General features: G+C 43.4%; 1 protein-coding gene across 12 annotated transcripts in view; it reads left to right on the forward strand.

Annotated features, from left to right (window-relative positions):
- Positions 1-18,978, forward strand: part of LDAH (lipid droplet associated hydrolase) — a 182,148-nt gene that overhangs the window by 96,588 nt on the left and 66,582 nt on the right. The gene's annotated exons all lie outside the window — the stretch shown is intronic.

Here is an 18,978-nt window from a genome sequence, read left to right on the forward strand (position 1 = left end):
AGCAAACAGGAAGTGGAATTTCAAAAATTCCTGGTCCTTTAAAGGGACAGAAGCCTATATAGCTTGGTGCAAGGCAGCGGAGTTCAAACCACTGACCAGAGCGGTCAGGATGGGCATTGTGGGACACCTCCTGGAGGCCATATATAGCGACATAACCAAGTGCAGTGTCTACACTGACACTTTGTCGATATAACTTTGCTGCAAAAAGCTCTACACCTCTCGTCAAGGTGGTTTTATTTTGTCGGTGAAGCAGGAGAGTTTTGTCGGCAGAAGGAGTATGGCAGTGCATACACTTCCACTGTTTTGTCGATGAAACCTGACTTTTGTTGACAATACTGTACAGTGTAAACAAGACTTTAGTGTCTAGCAGAGTTATGAATTTAAGCTCCCAGGCTTGTTGTTTGAAAATGTTGTGCAGGTTTCCTTTGAGGATGATGACTAATGGATCAGACATTGAGCACTTTGTGAAAAATGTTCACCCACAGATGATAGGGTGTTTTTGTCTTTTATCATTTTCCTTTGTGGGTTCATTCAAGAGTATAGTGATTGTCTGGTTTAACCCACATAGTAGTTGTTGGAACATATAGTGCCCTGGATGTGGTAACACCACTTGATCATTGTAGCAGTGAAGATATGTCTACAGGTTTTGCACCAGGGAGGATCTGGTGCCACTTCCATATTTAGCCATAAAATAAGAAAATATAAGTTAAATTAAAAGAGAAATGTATTTACCTTCAAAATAATTTAAAATACATGTTGAACCTTGCCACAAAAATGGCAATATAAGTCCTATGTTTTTCCCTTTGATTCCAATGTATTATTATTTAATTTTTAACACCCAGTGGTTTGCTAGGTACTTAACTGTAAGCTCTTTCGGTCAGGGTTCCAATGGTACTGTCGTATGAAAACAGAATGTCAATGCACAATGCATTTCCTCCTCTGCCAACTTCTCTTTAATTCCTGCCTGGTAGCAGGAAAATAGAAGCCTCTGTTGAGTAAGTGCTTATTTTTTTTCTCTTTAAGTGTGCTATTACTTTGTTTTGCTTTGTTTCAAATGACAATTCCTATTTTTCGGACACAAGTCTAGTTAACTCTGACATTTTGAAAAACGCTAGCATTTTCCCTTAATGTGTAATACAGCTTGAAATATTCTTTTAAGTGGAAATCCAGAAACCACAAATGTATTTAATGAACTTGTTAACTTTGGAATCATGTGTGAAAGTTCAATTAACGCTAATGAAAATATGCTTCTAATAACAGTCATAGCATTTCTAGTCACTGGAAAATTTCTAAGCACACTCCATTTAATTTCAGCTTCTGCAATGAAGCATCACCCTTTATAGAAGTGGAATGCACTAAATCCTAATTGTTCTTGAAAGCATTAGCATGAATGCCTCCCCTTTTATAGAATTTAAAGAGCCTTCTGGTGACTAGTCAAAGTAGATATTTTCCTGAAAAAGGAAGTACAAAATCAAGGTTTTGATAAATCTTAAAAGTTAAACAGTGGATTTTTAAATTGGAACATATAGAGCTCAAACCTTTTTGTAGGTTATTCCTGTTTTCCTAGCTTGGGTAGCAAAAAGTGAATTCGGCACAAAACCTTTGTATGACTGACTGTGATTTTAATTCAAACAGTGAATTTAGATGTGCTGTTTTAGCCTGTGCTGCCCCTTTTCCATTTAACCTAATAATTGAAGATTTGAGTAGTCTGTAAACTTGCTTAGGAAACAAGCTTATATTTTCCTCTCTCATGCGTGCAATGCTTGCAGTCCTGGGAAAGTCAATGGAGGGGTGGAAAAAGCAACTTAAAGAGCTCCTCAATGCATTCCCTCCTTTTTCTCTTTCAGGTGCTGGCAATGTTTAGGGCATAAACTTTGTCTTAGGCTGTAGTCCATGCTCTTGTTTTCATTCTCCCTAGAACAAACTGCTTGAAAAACAGAAAATGACACAAAGTTCTGGTTTTTACCCTCCTTTAATTCTCAATGTACACTTCACTCTCTCTCTCATCTGAGCATATCACAGATTTCACTAGTCAGGATTTGTTTTGCCCTTTGACTGGAGGATAAAACCCCATGTCAGTTAAATTTAAAAAATATCTTCATGTACTAAGCTCGTTCTTCTGTAAGCTCTCAGCTAATGTTTTCTCATCAGCTTGCTAAACTTTATGGCTGAAAGAAACTAGTGATTTTGGGTGACCAACCTCATCTGGGCCTGATCTTCAGGAAGTGCTGAGCACCTGCTCACTGGAAATCAGGCCCTTTCAAGATGTATCAGTTTGGGCATCTAAAAACTGAGGCATTAGAATCACTGCTCATTTATGGAAAATCTTGGCCTCCATTTCTTAGCTGCTTCAGGAGATTCAAATTATAGGGCAGTGGTCCCCAAACGTTTTACATTGCACCCCCCTTTATCCCTGTCCATGCTCTCCATCCCCTCCCCCCACACACACATACACAGGAACTGCAGCTAGGAGGGGTGCCACAGTCGGGACCGAGGCTGGGGCTGGAGCCATGACTAGGCCGGGAGCCAGGACTGCGGCTGGCAGAGGGGTTGGGGCTGGGAGTGGAGCCATGGTCATGGCCGGGGCAGAGCTGGGGGCTGGGTGGCGCTTCCTCCTCACCCCTTGGTGGGGCTGACCTGTAACCCGCCATCCCCCCCATTTCCCCGCCCCCCAAACGTTCCTCTAGGCCCCACAATTTGGGGAACATTGTTATAGGGTCAGGTTCTCCATTGTCCTTAATTTTTGTGTATTCATTTACACCAGTATAAAGTAAATACATTACCATTGTGATTTATTAGTGTTTTACACTCTGCACTACACGTGGTACTGGGCAACAAAGAATCTGACCCTTCATGTTTTCTTCATTTAGAGCCCTCTCTCTATTGTGAGCATTAAGGACACACTGTAGGTTCATCCCAAACAGGAAGTCTACCAGAATATGGGTTGCAAGGATTGAATTTACCAGTGCATATACCTTATGGGTGCCTTGCAAACACAATGAAGTGATCTTGTGGGAGTGCTACACTATCCCACCCCACATTTTCAAAATGAAATGGAAAGAATGTCTCCTGGAAAGTGGCAGCTGCTTTTTGACATTCATGTAATGGGAGAAGTGAAAGCTTTATGGTGTGTAACTGTGACACTGCATTCCAACATAAGCTTCTCCCTGTCCTTCTTCCAACCAATCTTCCTCCCTTTTCACTCTCTCCCCTCCTAAACTTCTGCTGTTTATGTGTTTTAATCATAATAGCAACAAATCCTTCCCTGCCGGCATTATCATACCGTTACAAATTTTGGCTGTCACCTCTGGCACTTTCCTCAGAGTCAGGATGATATTGCCCGCTTTGATGGGACTTAATTCTGAGGGTAAAATACTGCTCTGTCAGTGAATATTTTGTACATTAAACTTTTCAGTCCAACAATAAGATACAGATTTTTGGGAGAACAGTTTTCTCATTATTACCAAAACACATAAAAAGCTTTTTTTAAATGTATTTAGGCGAGTCTTCAGTTACCCAAATATTTATAGTACAGAATAATTTGCATTTCAGCCCTGCGAGACTTCTAAATGTAACGTACAGTCTGTGAGTTTAATATTTGTAAAATACATACTTTAATAATTCACAAATAGTTCTGTATATAGTGTTATCCCATAGAGTATTAACCAAAGGAGAAATATTTTGTACTGTCTATAAATTGCATTAGGGCTAGAACTCAAAATTGCATAGTGCAATTCCACATTCCATATGGCAAAGTTCTTGTTATGAGTACGTGCTTTGGGGGGTGGGGGGGAAATCAACCAATTTCAAAATACAGATGACCATTTTTTTCCTCTTAAATTTCCCACATAGAATATTCTAATTAAATCATATGCTTTCCCTCCAGATTGACAACAAATCAGATTGAAGTCAGTGAGGACTAATCATTTGAGTTAGGTTTCTCATGTACATAAGTAGGTTTTCACTCTTAGTCAGTGCAATTTCCTACCCTCAGGTGACTGGTATTGGGATACAAGTTCTTTCCCTTGGGCTACAGAATCCAGCCCTCATCCATTGTAACCAAAGTCTTTGTCCTGTGATGTCATATGATGACCCATGTGAAATGAGTTGATGGTCGCAGTTCACTTTCCATTAGACAGATGTCCACATTGCAAAACCATTGCCATAGTTGGCACTGACAGCCTTGTCGGAAGCTGCATCTGAGAGCCCATGGACTCGGAAACTGATTCAAAGTCCACTGACATCAGCATAGACTAAAGTACTCACACCTCTACAAGAGGTGGTAATTGAGCATGGGCAAAACCTGGTTTGCTGCTGCCCCTTCTGTACTGGTTCTGTGGATAAAGAGAAGATCTTTGCCTCTGGTGCAGTCAGCCTCTTGACTTAGGTGAGCTCTATATTGACTATAAAATATCCTAGATGGTAAGTCCTGTATTATCCTGGTAAATTATTCTTTCAAATATATTTTATTCATATTGGTCTTGATTCTGACCCACTGGAGTCAATGGGAGTTTTGCTGCTGATTTCAATGGGAGCAGGATCACACCCATAACCGCCATATGAAGAGTTGTGTAACATTGGAAGCACCCCACAGAACCATAAAGTCTTTAGTCTTCTGACTACAACTTGGCCATGTAAAGTCAATAAATGTGAATACTTACTGTTATTCTGTTGTGATTAGAAATACTGGCAACAAGTAATTCTCTGCTGTCAGAAGCCAAAATGAGACATAGTGTAAGATTTCTCTGCCTCCGGCTTTCTTGCCTCGAAAGGCACATGGATACTGATGCTCATTTAAGCTTGGATCTTCTGTGAGATGACTGAGCTACACAAAATGGATGTTTCATAAAGTATTAGAAATTCCATGATAATGTAAACAGAAAAGTCCGATGGTATTCAACAGATTTGGTGCAAAACACCACTGTACAAAAGTATTACCCTGGTGTTTGGGGCAGGTAGTGTGGATATTGTGGTATGTTTTTAATAATGGTATGAAAAACAGCATAAGAACTAAAACTCCAGAGGCCTGATTCATATTTACACTCAGGCCTCTTAACACTGTCAGAGCAGTAAATTAGAATCAGGACCCAGGCTTCCAACCTTCCTGACCAGATTCACATTTACACTAAGGCAGCAGAAAGCAACCGTAAAATGGACATAAATTTTTTATCTCATCTTAGCGGAAATGAGAATCAGACCCACAGAATTAAGAACTGGTATTCTGCCTTAGCATGTAGTCATTGTGCGCTGCACAGTATTCATCATTATACTGAAAAGCAGCAGTCTAAAATACAAATACCTTTTAAAAACAATGTTTGCTCCTGAGGTTTGTTTCTATCTAGGTGGAACTGCCAGGAAGTACTGTAGGCATAAGGCATTAAAGACATACTTGAAATAAAGCTGAATAATTTGGTGGTGATCTTCTTTGTGTGTCCTCTGTATAGTCCCAGTCTTGGTGTTGCGCCAACTGGTTCATTCTGAACAATCGAATTCTAGCTAGCTCACATGCCTCCTTCTTCCTTCCCCTCAGTGAGCATCGAATGTTCCAGGGTGAGAGTATAAAAAGGGTATGGAACTCCAGCCAGCTCAGTTCCTTCCAGCTACAACCATCTGAATGGATTAGGAACCACTCTGGGATGTTCCTGGACCCATAGCTGGTTTGGTTTTGGAGCTAGGTCATAGTTTGATAGTTAAATAGTTTTAATATTAGTATTAGATCAGAGTAATTATAAGTTATTCGGTGAAAGGAGGGCAGAACCAAAGAATAAAGCCTAGATTTAAAAGGTGCATGTCATGCCTGTCTGTGTTCCCAGCGTCTGACACACAAGCCAGATGCCTGGCATGTTTGAGTGAGGGACTCTCACGGCTGAAATGCTTAATTTGTTCAACCTTCACAATATGAGCAAATCAGGAGAGGCAGAACAGGCTTCAAGCAATTTTACCACAAGAGGCTCAGTCAGCAAAATTATCTGGAACCGAACGAGTGCAAAGTTCAGAAAAATTTCAGAGACTAGCTTCAGCTCTGTGAAGTTTTAGGGTTCAACTCAGACCAGTAAGGGGCTGTGTTACCACCTGACCTGTAACCCTGGGTGTGTTAAATGGCTCTGCTGCTGTGGCTCACAGCCCAGATACCAATAGCCAGAAGACAAGTATGCAGTTCCAGAGTGTCCGTGTGCTGTGCAGCCCTGGTTTAACGCTCTGACCCCAGCACCACAACAATCTGGGTTACTACTTGAGGGATGACCCCAACACACTCCCAATCCCAAATTTCCCCACAACCATCTTCCATGAAATGTCCAGCCCTCTCCTCAGATATTCAGAGAATTAATAAGGTTTGTTGCTCCTTTAAAGAGACAAAAGTGCGGCTCATTATTTTAACTGCAGTTCATAATCTCTTCAGTTCAAACAGAGCACTGCATGGTTTAGAGTAAATGTAGAACAAGTTTATTAACAAAAAGAGAGAGGTTTTAAGTGACTTCAAGTAAAATGGATAATGACAAAAATGGTTACAAGCAAATAAAAGTAAATTGCTTTGTAGTGTCTGGGACTTAACAAGCTACTGTCTGTGTTCAAGGTAGGTCGGTGAGAAATTTGTCTTTTTTCCAGTCATGGCTCACATTCTCTCAGTCAGGACCTTCCACAGAAGTGCAAGGTGCTAGTTTCCCTTTTCTTCCTAGGTGAAGGATCTTTTAGGGGCATGCTGCCCCTCTCTTTGTAGTCCAGTAAATCTTCAATAGGCAGGGTGATCTCATGTTGTTTTTCCCTTCCTGTGGACTTCCAAGCCCCCTGCTGATTTGTATGTAAATGGGGCTTCCAATGTTTTGATTCCATAATGCTTGCTTTACAGTAGAGACAGGTAGATAACTCCCTTCCCTCTTGTCTGGTGGAAAATCTGTTTTCCTGTGGTTTTGGTCACAAACTTTAAAGCATAATATTAGCGAGTATCCATAATTCCTCACATAGTGTTAATGCATACATTTCCCAATGATATTCATCACCAATGTGTCAGAGGCTTTCATAGAAGATGTTACTCAATACACTTTTATAATACAGTAATATTGCATACAATCAGCTTATTCATTTGTTTTGCATAAGCAGTTCAGACCTCTGCAAGAGGCTATCTCCCCCACTTAATAGATTGATGGCTTTGTTTACCATTTATGTAAATGTACAGTCAGCATGGATTCACCGAGGGCAAGTCATGCCTGACTAATCTAATTGCCTTCTATGATGAGATAACTGGCTCAGTGGATGAGGGGAAAGCAGTGGATGTGTTGTTCCTTGACTTTAGCAAAGCTTTTGACACGGTCTCCCACAGTATTCTTGCCAACAAGTTAAAGAAGTATGGGCTGGATGAACGGACTATAAGGTGGATAGAAAGCTGGCTAGATTGTCGGGCTCAAGAAGTAGTGATCAATGGCTCCATGTCTAGTTGGCAGCCGGTATCAAGTGGAGTGCCCCAAGGGTCGGTCCTGGGGCCGGTTTTGTTCAATATCTTCATAAATGATCTGGAGGATGGTGTGGATTGCACCCTCAGCAAGTTTGCAGATGACACTAAACTGGGAGGAGAGGTAGATACGCTGGAGGGTAGGGATAACATACAGAGGGCCCTAGACAAATTAGAGGATTGGACCAAAAGAAATCTGATGAGGTTCAACAAGGACAAGTGCAGAGTCCTGCACTTAAGACGGAAGAATCCCATGCACCGCTACAGACTAGGGATGGAATGGCTCAGCAGCAGTTCAGCAGAAAAGGACCTAGGGGTTACAGTGGACGAGAAGCTGGATATGAGTCAACAGTGTGCCTTTGTTGCCAAGAAGGCCGGCCAGTGGCATTTTGGGATGTATATGTAGGGGCATTGCCAGCAGATCGAGGGACGTGATCAGTCCCCTCTATTCGACATTGGTGAGGCCTCATCTGGAGTACTGTGTCTAGTTATGGGCCCCACACTACAAGAAGGATGTGGAAAAATTGGAAAGAGTCCAGCGGAGGGCAACAAAAATGATTAGGTGACTGAAACACATGAGTTATGAGGAGAGGCTGAGGGAACTGGGATTGTTTAGTCTGAGGAAGAAAAGAATGAGGGGGGATTTGATAGGTGCTTTCAACTACCTGAAAGGGGGTTCCAAAGAGGATGGATCTAGACTGTTCTCAGTGGTAGCACGTGACAGAACAAGGAGTAAATGGTCTCAAGTTGCAGTGGGGGAAGTTTAAGTTGGATATTAGGAAACACTTTTTCACTAGGAGGGTGGTGAAACACTGGAATAAGTTACCTAGGGAGGTGGTGAAATCTCCTTCCTTAGATATTTTTAAGGTCAGGCTTGACAAAGCCCTGGTTGGGATGATTTAGTTCGGGATTGGTCCTGCTTTGAGCAGGGGGTTGGACCGGATGACCTCCTGAGGTCCCTTCCAACTCTGATATTCTATGATTCTATGAAATGTACCTTCATTGTTTCTACCTGATGACCAAGGTGGTCAACAAGCAAATACCCATTTCCTTTGTCTAGGGGAAACTGTGCCTATGCCTTGGAACCAAACACATTTTAAGAATATAATTCTGGCACATATTCATAGTTCTTTGTACACACCCTGAAGATAAATTACTTAAGAATATTAATGATTAGTGGGTTATTAGTTTTTCAGTGCTATGTTACATGCTACCATTGGGGTATATATTATGACAACAATGTGTCAGGTGTAGTGAGTGTGTCAGGCCTGAAAAGATATGCTGGAAATATAAAGTCTCTCCCTTGATATGCAGCACCAAAGGATCCAGTAGCAGGAAGGTTTCAAAGAGGAAAGCCTTTCCTACTGTTGTGTCAGCCTCTTTCTAGCACCAATCCTTTTCTCATAGACTCAGATATTATGGGAGCATGAATGCTCCATTCTTGTTGGAGTTGAAAAGAGACAATCCACAAGAGGAGGATCTACCTGGATAGAGGGTCTTCAGGGAACCCATGGTGAGAACAGTTTCTCATGGTAGAGGCAGGAAACATTCTTCTTCATGTTGGATCCAGTTTCTGAAAATTAAAGCTAAGGAATTAATGGTGTGAGGGAAAGATAAAGATCCAATAACAGATATTGACATGACACTGCAAGAAATAGTAGTTACAGCACAGGTACTTCGATTGGCTCTGTCTCAGACTCTGTTGGTGATTAACCAGGCATTGTGATTGAGCATCTCAATTGCATGCTTCCCCAGGGAAGAGAAGGAGTGTTGAGGAAGTCAGGATTTCTCCATTACGCCCACCATCCGACGCTCCTGGATCTCCAGAAAAGAATTTTTCTCCATTCTACTTTATTGCGTGGAAGATTGATATCTCCAGGTCCATCCGAACCCATCTGGCTCAGATCGCAGAATGGGTGCGGATCAGAGATCAGATCTGGAAAAAGACTGTTACAAGCAATCTCATACATTTGCTTCAGATCTGTATGGACAAAGATATTTCCATCTGGCTTCAAATATGGGCTTTTGGCTCCTTGGGTTCAATGGTCTCTTTGGCCATCTCCTGCTTCTTATCAAGATGTTCCTATGTACGGGAATAGAATTTTCCTGATGCAGTACTGAGAGGGGTCATGCTCCCTTTATTGGAAGGATTGCTGTTGCTGGTTGGGACAATCTGGAATGCCCCCTCAGCCTTTCAGCCTACATCCAAAAAGACTAACAGATTGTACCAATTTCCTCATGAAGGTCTTACATACCATCCCTCTACTTCATTAGTAGAAGGCGCTGCAGTACATATGTCAAAGGATAGGCAAGTTCACTCTACTCCTTCTGGTAAAGAAGGAAAAAGACTGGATGTCTTTGTGAGGAAAATATTTTCTTCAGCTACTTTATTAAGCATGTGAATAGCAAATTAAGCTGTCATGGCTAGATATCAATATCATTTATGGGGGGGAATGGTAACATTCCTGATTGCTCTACCGGAGGAACAGAAAAGATTAGCAAATGCTCTTTTAGAAGAGGGGCAAAATGAGGCCAAATACTAATTGAGCGCAGCATTTAACTCTTCAGATGCATCAGCTAGAGCAATAGCTTCAGCTATTGCATTAAGACGACATGCTTGGCTGAGATCAGTGGGTCTTAAGAGACAAGGATGAGAATTGAGGGACTTCCTTTTGAAGGAAACGGTTTGTTTAACATACAGGCAGACGATATGCTAGAGAAGAATATCAGATCTACAGCTAGATCTTTGGGGGAATTTAATCCAATGAGAAGATCACCTTCAGTTCCATTTTTCCTGTACCAGAGACAATACCCACCTTCTTCATTGTTGTTTCCTTGCTCTTATCACCAGCCTCAGCAACATTCCTCCCTAGAACACCAGAAGAGGTCATTTAAACCTCACAGTAATAAAGGGAAATCTCACTCCTGAAAGATCTCAGGTTCAACATAAGGACAAAGAGCTACAAACCAGTCTTGTTATCCCTCTGTTTGGGAACCACCTGCCTATTTTTGCCATGAATTGGAATTAATCACATAGGAAAAGTAATTATTGCATGTGGTTATTCACTAGAGTTCAGATCCCTTCCTTCCAACCATCCCCATTTTATCATCAAGCAAGGACCTGGTTCATTTGGGTTTACTCAGAGAGGAAGTTCAGCCCCTGTTATAATTATGGTGATAGAGGAAGTACATCACAAATACACAGGGAGGGATTTCCACTCATGTTATTTTCTAATTCAAAAAAATGGTGGCTGTTACCCTTTTTTGGATCTCTGGAGATTAAACACCTTTACAAAACATTTTTGTTCCCTCATGTCATTTCTAACTTCTATAATTCCTTCTCTTTCCCTTCAGATTGGTTTGCAGCTCTGGATTTAAAAGATGCACATTTCTGCATTTAATTGTGGCCACATCATTGAAAATATCTCTTTCATGGTAGGAGAAAACCATTTTCAGTACAAGTTCCTCCCTTTTGATGTATCTGTAACCCTAAGAGTATTTACAAAATGCCTCTCTGTCATAGCAGGGTATTTGAGAAAACATGAGATTTATGTATATCCTTGCATAGACGACTAGTTAATAAAAATGTCATTTAAGGAAGAGATCCTGTTACGTATAAAACAAATATGTTTAATTTTTGCCAAAATGGGATTATGCATAAATTTGGAAAAATCACTCTTAAATCCAACTCAAAGGTTCCCTTTCATAGGGGCCAAATTGGACTTAACTGTAGCAAATGTCTTTCTTCTGGAAAAAGATTTATAAAAACAAAATAGTCTTTACAGTTTCCTCAGCAGTCAATAATCTTCCTCCCCATTCCCCTCTCTGGCTAATGAGTCTCTTCGCATCAGTCTTTAATTGTGAAGTCTGCAACACTAATTAGCAAGAAATTACAAACCAGGTATAGACAATATGCATTGTAAATTGGTAATTCCACAGCATGTGTTAACAACACTGATGTGGTGGACATTGTCTAAATGTGATGAAGGGTATGCCATTCAATTTGCCTATGCCACCAGTCATACCTCTGATGCATCTGCTCTGGGATGAGGGGCCAATTTAAACAGCAATCTTATGGTCACGCAGCACTGGTCACCAGGAGAAAATAAACTTATCAGTGGGTTAGAACTGAGAGTAAACAGGCTGGCTCTCAAATCATTCCTACTTCAGGTCAGACAATGAGTTGGCCGGGTGCCAATAGACCATATGACAGCATTATATAATCCAAACAAACCAGCTGGGGCTCATTCTCTATAAGTGTCCAAAGAGGCAAGGTATCTTTGGGATTGGTGTGTAGAACAAAGTGTTCACCCAATAGTGATCTGCATATCAGGAGAAGAAAAAACCTTTGCAGATCATCTGAGCAGATCAACTTCTCAAATACACAAATGGTCTTTAAAAGACAAAGTGGTAACACACCTGTTCAGGTGGTGAGGGAAGCCTGTAATGGATCTTTTTGTATCCAGCAGCAATGAAAGTGTCAGAAATTTTGCTCGAGGGCAAGCAAAGACAGAGACCTAATATCAGATGTGTTTCTAAGAAGTTGAGGTCAAGCCCTTATGTATGCATTTCCCCTCAGTCAGGGAGAAATAACCAAGACAGAGCCAGGGTTTTTGAATAGCAACAGCCTAGGCCAGATAACAGTGGTACCTGGACTTGCTTTACATGTCCAGAGGGTTAATCAAACCCCTACCATCCGTACTTGTTGACATAACAGAGGGAGATCTATCACCTGGATCTTAAATCTCTTCATTTAATAGCATGGGGAATAAAACTCTGGGATTGTTAGAAAAGTCTTGCTCTTAGAGGTGGAAAATGTGCTGATAAATTCAAGGGAAGAATCCACATAAAAATATGATCATCATAAATGGAAAAAGTTTTTATTGTGGGTGTCCATGTATAATATAGATCCTTTTATGACACCAGTTAGTTACATACAGGATACTTATTGTATCTTGAGAGCGGGTATTTTGTTATCTTCAGATGGTAAATTAGTCTTTACTCCTGATGTAGTTAAGAGGTTCATGAACAGTCTTAATAATCTCAGTCAGGCATCCTACAGCATTTTGGGATTTGAACATAGTGCTTTCAAGATTGATGAAACCTCACTTTGAGCCTAGGTAAACCTGTACATTGTTCCATCTGGTCTATTAAGCAAGACACACAAATGGATTGCATGGCTGATCTACCATTTACTGTTTTTCATAAACTAATTCTTTGTATACATCCAATGTTTTTACCAAAGATGGTTTCAGATTTTCACATAATCTAACCCATCTAGATAGAGTTTATGTATTAGTGAATTTTATAAATTGCTAGGTTTACCTCACCCTGGGGGAATTAGGGCATATTCTACTAGATCAAAAGCAGCCTCTATTGCTTTTTCTAGACTTATTCCTTTAATAGAGGTATGCAGAGCAGCAGGGTGGAGTTCAGTCCACACTTTCACTAAACTCTACTGTTTAGATTTGGAAACTGATGCAAAATTTGACAAGGAAGTTTTACAGGGCTGGGACAGGAGGTTAGGAGGGGGTGAGTAGTACGAGCTCCAGCCGGGTGGCACTTACCTTGGGCAGCTCCCAGAAGTAACTGGCATGTCCAGCTCCTAAGCTCAGGGGTGGCCAGGTGGCTCTGCGTGCTGCTTCTGCCTGCAGGCACCGTCCCCACAACACCCACTGGCTGCAGTTCCCAGCCAATGGGAGCTGTGGAGTCGGTGCTCTGGGTGGGAGCAGTGCACAGAGACCCCCTGGCTGCCCCTGCACCTAGGAGCCAGAGGGACGTGCCAGTTGCTTCCAGGAGTCACACGGAGCTAGGGCTAGACCCGCTGCACCACTGACTGGACTTTTGGCTGCCTATTAAAATCTCCCAGATTGGTTTCAGTAGCCACCAGGAGATCGATTCCAGGAGACTCCCGGCCAATCCAGGAGGGTTGGCAGCCCTATGTAAGGCAGTGTAAATTAGCATGCCTAATGTACTTGAGGAGTGTGTAAATTAAAATGGGTGTGGAATGGGTACTTTAACTTACAACTTCTTCAAGCCTCCTGTTAGTTGCTCTTCCTGCTAAATTCCTTTCTTCCTACCCCATAGTTTATAAGTTAAGCCATCCTAGATACCCTGCCAAACTGAGGTGCAGATGCTATGCTGATGTAAATTGTCATCACTTCATTGGCTTCAATGGAGCAATGACTATTTACATCAGCTGAGGATCTGCTCTTGAGTCTCCAGCTTGCTTCCCTGCCTCTAAAAAGTATTAGCCTAGTATCTAGCACTCATGCATGTCTGAAATGTGGCTGCCAGGAATATATCGCGGCAATAAGTTCCACAGGTGGAGAGTGTTCCTGCCTGTTTGTAGTTTGAAAGTACTGTTAAGAAAAGGGAGAAGGGATGTAGGGCAACACAGAGTGGTGCAGTCTCACAGAGGGGGTAGTAATTTTAGGCAGGTACATAAGCATATCTCTAGAAGACAATTTGTGCTCTTGGAACCCATTTGAAGAGGATAACGTGTAGGTCTTCCAACAAAATTTTATGAATACCATCTCCCACAGTGTACATTGGAACTAAGCAACACACCTGGCTAAAGATCCCTTGTAAGCATGCCCAATTAAAAATTGAAATGGGCCTGACCTAAAAATTTGAATACAGAGATGTTTGAGTCCATTGTTTTGGTCCAGCCCATTATATGAATAGGATGAGCTGCTAAGTTTAGGTATGGATACGAACTTCCCCAAAGTTCTGAGGTATTTGGATCTTTCTCTAACTCAGAGTAATGGGGCCAGATCCTTAACTGATGTAAAATAATGTAGCCCCTTTGAAGTCTGTGGAGTTAGGCAGATTTACAGCAGCTGAGAGTCTGTCCCAGGTGGGTTGTGCCTGCCTCTGAGGGATACCTGAAGGATCCGTCTCTTTCTCACACTTTGGCAACACTTGCACCACTCTTTATGCCAATAAAGCCTCGTTGAAGTTGAACTGACTCCAGACTAGTAGGCAAGAATATGACGCAAGTATCTTTTAAATATAAAAACATGAAGCTAAGTATGAGCAAAAGAGAATGCATAAGATGCTAAAAAGCAGAGACATCCCTGACACGGGACAAAGGTAAACGGAAGGCAGCACTCAAGCAGGAAACAGCCCTTGTCACACAGCCAGCCTGAGCTTAGAATGCATATGCAACACAATATGAAGGTAATATTGTTTTGTTAAAGAACGTTATGAATTCCAAATCGCTTTGCTTTGCAAATCTCTAGAGGCGACATTGACGGGAGCCCTGGCTACCGCCTGCCTTCTGCCTCAGCTCTCGCTGACTGTTCTCTAGTTTGCCCCATAAGTGACAGTCCTGTTGAACACAGAGAAGTTTGTGAAGACAGCCATGTCAGTGTAGCACTTTAAGGAGTCAGATGCCTCTTGTGTGTCAGGCTAGGTGTGTGCTTTCTAAGCATAGATAAGAGTCAAGAGAGTGACTGAAAAAAATATAATATCTTGTTATTGCCTGTATCTGCTCCCTGTTTGGTACAGTGTATACAGTATCTGAGTTTATTCTTAGTTTATTGATGGGTGGGGAATAATCACAGTAGAGGATTGAGGCTTTCCAGGCAGCTGGGGCACTGACCCAACTTGGAAAAATGAAGAAATAATATCAAAGTAAAGTAAAATTATCGTCATCCCAGTTTTATGCAACAGTCACTGCTGTTACTGCCCCTGAATTTCTCTACCTACGTAAGGGATATGTGTAGAGTCTGTGTAGTGCACATTTCAACAAGGGCTCTAAAGCAATTGTAGGAGCAGCACTTCATTGAACAGCTTGGCAACCATAGCAAAGCAATGAGGATAATTGCAAAAGTGCATATCATCAATTAGTCCCTATAACTAAGGCAAATTACAGTTTTCCACCCAAAAATCTGACTTAGAAGCGTCCCTGGAGCTGCATGTATTCTGCTTTATGCAGCAAAAATGTTGCAGGTTAAGTTTTGCAGAACGTATAAAGTAGAAAATACAGCACCGAGTTTTCTATCTGTCTATTTTTGGGGCTTATCTGACCCTCATCACCATAATCTGAGCACCTCAGACAGCAGACTGACCTTACTGTGCTGTCAACTGAGAAAATGTGGCAGGAAAGTAACCAAGGATAAACATAGTCCACTGAGATGTCATTCATGGTCTCTCTCTTCTGGGCATAACCACACTGCAAAGATTCTGTCATCTTACTGTAAATCCCAAAGGTGTTTTCAGAGTGCAGTTAGTGTGGTAATAGTGAACACAAGCTAAAATGAAATGAAGGAAAAATGCTACCAGGTTCAATTAACCGGGCTGCTATGCCTTTATTCCTGTTTTTTAATTTATTAATTTATTATACATCTTTATGATGGGTCACTTGATGATTATCTGTTCTATTCATTCCCTCTGAAGCACCTGGCAATGGCCACTGTGGGAAGACAGGATACTGGGCTAGATGGACCTTTGGTCTGACCCAGTAGGGCCATTCTTAAGTTCTTATATCTCAGTACAGTGCAGTTATAATCAGAAAAGTGAGTATATTGAAGACATTATGGGTTTCCATACTGCTTCTCTCTCTGCGGCTTCCTGCTAAAATGTACTGTTTGCAAATAAAAAAAAAAAATTATTCTGACATCTCCATGTGGCATGTGAAAAGGTGGTTTCTTTTTTGAGTGCTTGTTCATGCCCACTCCACGTTAGGTGTGCTCACCGCATGCACCGGTGCTGGAAGTTTTTCCATCTGCAATATCCATAGGGGAGCAGTCGTCCCAGGACACGGACGCTTTCTCCGTTTTACGGTAGGTTCGGCCCACTACCAGTTTGCAGTCCTTCCATTTGGCCTAGCTGCAGCACCAAGGGTGTTTACCAAGTGCACGGCGGTAGTCGTGGCCTACTTCAGGTGTCGGGGTATCCAGATTTACTCGTACCTCGATGACTGGCTGGTCAAAGGCAGCTCCAAGGCTCAGGTCCAACATGATGATGTTGCACTACAAGCCATGTGCCGCTCCTTGGAACTACTGGTCAACCACAAAAAGTCCGCGTTAGTTCCAGTTCAAAGGATAGAATTCATCAAGGCCGTGCTCGACACGACCCGGGCGAGAGCATTCCTGCCATTAGTCAGGTTTCAGGCCCTGATGGACCTCATCGTGGAAGTGTCCGCATTTCTCCTGACAATGGCCAGGGTGTGCATGTGACTGCTAGGCCACATGACAGCTTGCACATACGTGGTCCGCCATGCAGGGCTCCGCATGAGGCCCCTGCAGCAATGGCTGGCATCAACCTATTACAAATCCAGGGACCACCTGGAGAAGATCATCACCATTCCCCCAGTGCTTCTCACCTCGCTGCAGTGGTGGACTGATCGTGAGAAGGTCCTGGAAGGAGCCCCATTTAACAGTCCCGCCCCATCTGTCAAGCTGGTGTCTGACGCGTCAGACCTCGGTTGGTGGGTGCACCTTGGACATCTCTGAACTTAGGGGATGTGGACCCCAGAGTAGGCAACATTACACATAAACATCAAGGAGCTCAGAGTGGTCCGGCTGGCCTGTGTGGTCTTCCTGCCACACCTGCTGGGCAAAGTGGTGAGAGTCCTGACGGACAATATGACCTCAATGTTCTACATCAACAGGCAAGGAGGAGCGCACTCGTTGGCTCTCTGCCACGAGGCTCTCCATCTCTGGGACTTGTGCATCAGCCACAGTATCCATCTGGAAGCAGGTCAGATCCCTGGCATCAGGAATGCCCTAGCAGATCACATCAGCAGGGACTTCTCCTCTCACCACGAGTGGTTACTCTACCCAGAGGTGGCCCGCATGATCTTCCAGAGGTAGGGAACTCCCCAAGTAGATCTGTTTGCCACCAGGCAAAACAGAAGGTGCCATCAGTTTTGCTGCCAGCAAGGCCTGAGCAAGGGCTCCCTCTTCGAAGCCTTCCTCCTGTCATGGGCCGAGGGTCTGATGTATGTGTTCCCTCTGATCCCCCAGGTCAGCTGGGTCCTAGTGAAGATCAAGAGGGACAAAGCACAGGTTATCATGATCACCCCTGCATGGCCTCGCCAGCACTGGTTCAGCGCACTTATGCACATAGCAATGGCCCCTCCCTGGTCCCTTCCTGGCTGTCCGGACCTTCTGTCACAGGATCACAGTCGGCTCCTACACCCCCACATCGAGTCTCTACCCCTCTTGGTGTGGATGTTCTGTGATTGAACCCAGAGGAGCGTACCTGCTCAGAGGAGGTCCAGCAGGTCCTCCTGGGAAGTGGGAAGCCATCTACAAGACCTACTTACCTGGCCAAGTGGATGAGATTTTCCCACTGGGTGTCGGAATGCAGCATTTCTCCCTCACATTCTTCAGTGCAGTCCATCTTGGACTACTTACTGAAGTTCAGGACCCAGGGTCTGGTGCATTCTTCCATCAGAGTGCACCTTGTGGCCATCTCCGCGTTCCATCAGCTGATCTAAGGTCAGACAGTCTTTTCTCATGACATGACTGTCAGGTTCCTGAGGGGCCTCAAGAGGCTTTTCCCGCAGGTACGGGCCCCTGTCCTGAAGTGGGACCTTAACTTGGTCCTCTCCAGGCTCACCGGGCCACCTTTCAAGACGCTGGGCTCCTGCTCCCTTTCCTACTTGTCCTGGAAGGTCGCTTTCCTGGTGGTGGTCATGTCAGTGAGACGAGTCTCAGAGATTAAGGCTTTGACCTCAGAACCGCCTTACACAGTGTTTTATAAGGACAGGGTCCAGCTGTGGCCCCACCCGGCCTTCCTACCAAAGGTGGTATTTTTCTTCTACATGAGCCAGGACATATTCCTGCCAGTGTTCTGTTCCAAGCCACACAAGACTGCTGAGGAGAGGCGTCTGCACACCCTGGGCATCCGGAAGGCCTGGGCTTTTTACTTGGAGAGTACCAAGCCTTTCCATAAATTGACCCAGCTCTTCATCGCTACAGTGGATAGGATGAAGGGCCTTCCAGTTTCTTTGCAGAGGATTTTCAGCTGGATCACTTCTTGCATAAAGACCTGTTAGGAGCTAGCAAAGGTCCCACTGCCACCAGTCGTCAGGGCCCATTCGACTAGAGTGCAGGCATCTTCAGCAGCCTTCTTGGCACACGTCCCATCCAGGACATCTATAGAGCTGCGACGTGGTCCTCGGTCCACACGTTCATGTCTCATTATGCCGTCACTCAGCAGGCTAGAGACGACACTGGTTTGGCAGAACTGTATTGCAATCCAATTACAGCTGTGAACTCCCCAGGAACTGCTTGTAGTCACCTAATGTGGAATGGACATGAGCAAGCACTTGAAGAAAAAAAGACAGTTACCTTTCCGTAACTGGTGTTTTTCGAGATGTGTTGCTCATGTCCGTTCCACAACCTGCCCTCCTTCCCCACTGTCAGAGTTTCCGGCAAGAAGGAACTGAGGGTTGAGGGGAGCTATGCGAGCGCCACTCCACAGGACACCAGAGCCGCTCCCCTACGGATACTGCTGAGGGAAAAACTTCCGGCACCAGTGCAGGTGGCAACCACACACACCTAATGTGGAATGGA

Source organism: Lepidochelys kempii, chromosome 3, assembly GCF_965140265.1.
Source record: "Lepidochelys kempii isolate rLepKem1 chromosome 3, rLepKem1.hap2, whole genome shotgun sequence".
In the NCBI taxonomy this organism is placed as follows: Eukaryota; Metazoa; Chordata; order Testudines; family Cheloniidae; genus Lepidochelys; species Lepidochelys kempii.